Source organism: Argopecten irradians, chromosome 2 (assembly GCF_041381155.1).
Source record: "Argopecten irradians isolate NY chromosome 2, Ai_NY, whole genome shotgun sequence".
In the NCBI taxonomy this organism is placed as follows: Eukaryota; Metazoa; Mollusca; class Bivalvia; order Pectinida; family Pectinidae; genus Argopecten; species Argopecten irradians.
This window is the reverse complement of record NC_091135.1, coordinates 55,933,428-55,939,427: the sequence shown is the minus strand read 5'-3', so window position 1 is coordinate 55,939,427 and position 6,000 is coordinate 55,933,428.

Genomic DNA, 6,000 nt, shown 5'->3' with positions numbered 1-6,000 from the left:
ACGTATACGTTAGATCTACAATTTGAGTTTTTCGAGTAAATGGTTATTCTAGCTATATGATGTAGATATTTTCAGCTTCAAAACATTCCATTTACACCATTTCAAACAAGCATATATCTAACTTTAGATTAGATAAACAGTCCAATTTGATAGCGATATCAAAATGATGTTCGGATCAGTCTGGACTGAGATTTAGATAGCATATTCTGTAAATTTCTGTGTAATAAAAAACAGTATAATGTAACACTATCTTTTTACGAGTAAAATCACTAAAATAAGCATGAACATATCTAGAATGCGTGTTTTTATTTCAAACTTCTGCCATAACGATGCAAACAAGGCACAGTTTTTGAGTAAAAATAAAATGTGGACGGTTGTCAGTTATGTGATATTAGAGTAACAGTACCGATCATATACCGAAAATAATATGTATATCTATATTGTTGCCTTGGAAACTGTATCCATAACGTTTACTAAAAAGCAGAAATACATCAATGATATTTCTGATGTATGTTTTTAAATTATAGTATACGTGTAGATTTAAAAAAAAAATCATTATTTCAAATTTATACTAAATCCTTAAAATAGCGTATTCATTGTCGATACTTTTGTATATCATACCGAGATTTAAATAGTGTTGATATATGAACATACTTAGTGATATTTAAATAAGTATATTTAGTATGGTAATGCTGTAACCCTTCTAATACATGCTTAGAATTCTTACTAATACCTTAGAAAGGAGATGTTGCATACAGGGTGAAAATCCGCCCACGATATTTTTTTGATTTTTGAATTTAAATTAGTTAATTGCATTAATACACATATGTCTATAATACTTAAAACCCGATTGGACCATTATTAGGACTACAGCGCCCCCTACATTAACACTGGTAAATTTAATGTCCATTGGGCCTTTTACCTAGCATAAGTCATAGTAAAAACACTTAAATCACGTTTTTCTTGTGATTTAAAATACCACATAAAATTGCCTTTTTAACGACATATCACACTTGGCTGTATCCAATATCATTCGATCACAAATCGAACGTAAATATCAAATTTGACAGAAAATACGACTTTTTGAAGTTTTCAATTTTTCGTTCGAGCACCAGAATAAGTAAGGCACTACTCGAGTACCCTAAAATTTTGATGTTTAAAATTATATTCAGGTTATCATCGATTTACCATAAACAGCTCAAGTTGATGAATCATTGGATATGCCACGTTTTTTAGGTTAATTTCGTCTACCCCCCCCCCCCCCCCCCCCCTTTTTTCTATAATATCAAAGTACTGAGAGTACACTGTCTAATATTACCGACATTACTGTTGGAGTAGAATGTGATGATGAGGTGCGTATTTCGACCAAACCTTGAAATAATCATCATAAACTCATGTTTAAATAATATTTTTCAGAAATTCTACTTATCCGTTTTGAAACAGTGGGACACATAAAAATGACAGTTATGATTTAACATATGCACAATGCCATGTTGCATTCCAGAAACTGTATAAGCATTAAGCATAAGCATAAAGAGGACAGTATGTGTCCTTTGCCCATTGTTATTTAAAGGGAACCATCAATGTTGCCATCGTCTCAGGTAGGGCGTTAGAATTGCACCTGCTATACCCATTGCATGATCGTAAAAGGCGACTGAATTTGGTAACTATTTTGCTGGCGTCAATCAGACATCAGACGAGGCGCTATGTCTCATTTTACCTTTAGTAACCTATAGGTATCGCGAAATAATACCACTAAAATGTTTACCAGGTACTGATTACAAGTTATAAGTTTGTTTCTCATCCAACAACCTTCATGAAAGTGCATGATTTCTAGCAGCTTCATTTTGCTAGATATTTTCGTCTAACTTCTTAGAACAAAGACCGAAATACCTATATCATGAGTTTATTATAATTGGTCGGTCAATGTTTATATCAGATTCGCTATTTTCCAAAAAAAAAAAAAAAAATACTATTGTTGCTAAATTAATTATGGGGGAAAAACTTTGATGAAATATCTTGGTTCTGTCCTTTGATGGGGCAACACCATAGAATATATGAAAGGACATACACGGGATGCCGTCCTTAAATGACCATAGCTGTAGAAGTACGTCAATAAAAATCAGCGAATCAACCAGTTTACTTTTGCAGTAGACCAATTCCTGCATTCGTGACTCTATAAAATTGTTTTCATTGTTTGTTTGATTAAATCAACGCCCTATTAATAGCCAGGATCATGTAAGGACGGCATCCTATGTATGCAGTGTCCTGAGTGTATGAAGTGCGTAGTGTGCGATATGGGAGACTGCGGTATATTCATGTTGTGTCTTCTTCTATAGTGGAACTCTTGCCCTTTTCATAGTGCTGTATCACTGAAACATACCCCCGAAGACACCAATCAACACATCCCCCAGTCACATTATACTGACAACAGGCGAACAATTCGTCCTACTCCCTTAATGCTGAGCGCTAAGCAGGGTGTGTCTCCGCCAGGTGACAGAACCCAGAGCCTACCTCACAGGGGCGAGCTCTCAACCGAAGGCCAAATGTGAGACAGTGTCAAGGAAGACGTTAAGAAGTATAAATTAAGTTAGGAAGAAGAGATGCTATGATACGATCCTAAATTTAGTCGCCTTTTCTTATCATGCGATAAGGGCAGTAGGTACAATTCTAACGCCCTACCTGCAGGGCCGCATTTTCATCGTTATTTCATTTTAATGTCATAAGGTCATCTAACCCGAAGGGTCAGGATGACCTACAGTCAACATGCTTTGTCCATGGTCGTGCACTGTTCGCATTTCGTCGTTCGTATAAACTTTTCATTCGAACAACTTCTTCTCAATATCCGAAAGGCCCAAGAAACTGATATTAGGCATGTAGAATGCTGAAATGATGGACCACCAAGTTTGTGGAAATGAATAACCTTGACCTTCATTCAAGGTCAAAGAATTCAAAAAGGCTAAATCTTTTAACGATTTCTTGTGAATAACTATGATGCCTAGATACCTGATGGATTAAGTATGCTGGCATGTTACAAGGGTCAAATAGGCTAAAAACTTTAATCGACTTCTTGTGGATAACTAAAAGGACTAGACACCTGGTATTGTACATGTAGCAAATGTTCCTAAATCATCCTGCCCGATAGGTCAGGGTGACCTTGAGTGATCGTACTTCGTGCGCCGTCGTTCATAAACTTTTCATTCAAACGACTTGTCAATAATTGGAAGGCATCAAAACATGATGTTAGACCTAACATATTCTTAAATAAAGTTCTACTAAGTTGTTTGTCAAATGAATGACATTGACGTTAATTGAAGGTCGCAGGGTTCAAATTGGCAAACATAAACGACTTCTTGACAATAACTAAGACGCCTTGCAGTATGCTGGAATAACGGGCTTCAGACAAGTCAAATATATGAAAATATTCAAATCTTCAAACAGCTTTTCAATATGTGAAAGGCCTAAAGAACTCAGATAGTGGGTCTGTAATATTCCGCATGATTTGTTTACTTTACCTACTTTCATAGTAACAGTTTTTAAATATATCAGACACCAAGAACGTCAATTGAAGAGTTCCTAGAGTTAAATATCTTATTTGGTGCCCCAAAAAGTTAAGCAATTTCAGTCCACTGTATTCTTTTTTCATTACTGTATAGTTTGACTATGTTTTATTGTGTGAATAATAGTCCGAGATGGGCTGTTTGGCTGAAGAATGAAATCCAAATTATCCATGACATGTTTATGACATAAAAACAACAGTATATTCTTTTGAGAAATATCTAATGTCAACCGATATACCTTAATTTCGCTAAACGGAACATTTGCTTATTAATAAGTAAATAAACCCATGAAGACAGAAATACTTCTGACGATTGGTGTAGGAAATATTATAGGACCCTATTTAACATATTGTCTAGTTCAATATATGACCCTAAAATTAACATTTTGTGATATAGGCAAAAGAAGTTTTTATTTAGATGTAGGTCAAATGTCAATATATAAGTCAGATTGACCGAACTTTGGTACACCAACTTACATAGGATACGTTTTACTCAAGTATGACGTCGCTAAAGCGGCTTTTGATACATGATAGAGCCGAGAGAAGGACAGATTTCGTTTAACATTTTTAACTCTCAATACTCTCAGTACTTTGATATTGGGTAAGAAATAAAGGGGGTAGCCGTACAAAAGTGCAAAAAAGTCGGCATACCCAGTGATTCATCGACACAATATTTTCCTGAGTCAATAAATGATATATGAAGATATTTTTGATTGCTGAAATTTTTGGGTACTCGGGGTTTGCCATTGTTATCTAAGGAATTTATTAAAAACTAATGAAATGAAATTCCTCTATTTTCATGAAAAATTAAGAGCAAAACTGGAAATTGCAAGAAAACCCCAACAGATCTAATGACGTATTGTATATCGTTAAAAAGATAATACGAAATGCTATGTTATTACACCAAAATAATTTATCTCTTGGTTTTGTATGTCTTAATATGATGCATTAAAGGCGCACAAGTAGGAATCGGACGTAAAACTTACAAAAGGTGGCGCTGTAGTCGCATGATTAATCTATTCATGGAATAAGTTCTGGTCCGATACGTATTATGTGCCGATTGATGTATTTGCACCAAAAAATTAAAAAATCGATCGTGGGCGGCCATGCAACACCTCCTTACGGATGATTGCTATATATGCCACGATTCCGTTATTACAGTACTTGACTGGAATAATTTTTAAGGTTAAACCTTAAGTTGAAATAGTTCTTAGAACCATTTTTGTTTCTGAATAAGTCAACTTCCATTATTGTTTTACCTGTGTACGACATATATATATATGTAATATATATTCCTAGGTATGATCAGGGATATTTTATTTCCATTTGCTTTTACATCTTCATTTTAAAAATGTAGGTGACAATAAAAAAACAAGATATAGATGTACGGAGTTTCCATAATTCAAATCACAATCCAATTAACGGATGTCCTAACCTGATTGACAGTAATACAATACCAAATACCCGATATAGTCCACCAAATAGCAAATTGCCCGCGGCCAGGTAATTATAGGTGAGTTCGATGAATGGCGTTGTGTACAGGTAAACCACATCCTGGTCCAGGTATTACATAACCATCAAACCAAAGGCGTGGCTAATTATATAACTATATCGGTGTATCTATCCATATATCAATTAAAAATTGAAAGCGACCGCACTGTCTAAAAATTACGGAAGCGTATTAGGCTCACGTACGAAAATATTTTTTAGCATAGCGAAAATGTTTATTTGGCGGCCGCCAGATAATTAAGTGGCGGCCCCCAAATAATTATCTGGCGGCCGCCATATAATTATCTGGCGGCCGCCACTTAATTGATCTGGCGGCCGCCACTTAATTTATCTGGCGGCCGCCAGATAATTATTTGGCGGCCGCCAGATAAATTAAGTGGCGGCCGCCAGATAATTATATGGCGGCCGCCAGATAAATTCAGTGGCGGCCGCCAGATAATTAAGTGGCGGCCGCCAGATAAATTGAGTGGCGGCCGCCAGATAATTATATGGCGGCCGCCAAATAAAACATTTTCGTTATCCTGAAAAATATTGTCGTACGTGAGCCTAATACGCTTCCGTAAAAAATAGTTTGTTAATGCTTAATATTTCAATATTTTGGTCTTTTATAATATCAAATTTAAATTCTTTCTACCACATGTTGAAACGTATTACGGTATTGTAATAAATGTATCTCAATTTATTCGGTTAGCAACACACAACACAATGTTTGTAATGATCAATCATCGGTGTGTACGTACGTCAAGCATCATATTCTCGATGCTTTAATCAAGGATTTCTTTACTTGTTACGTAAAATTTCATTTTACAGTCACAAACTTTGCAATTCACAATGTATCAAAGATACAGACTACAGGAAAATATTATCTAATTAAAGCTTATTCGTTGACGAACTCCTCGACAAAAAAAAAATCCGAAACTTTATTTCTGTGC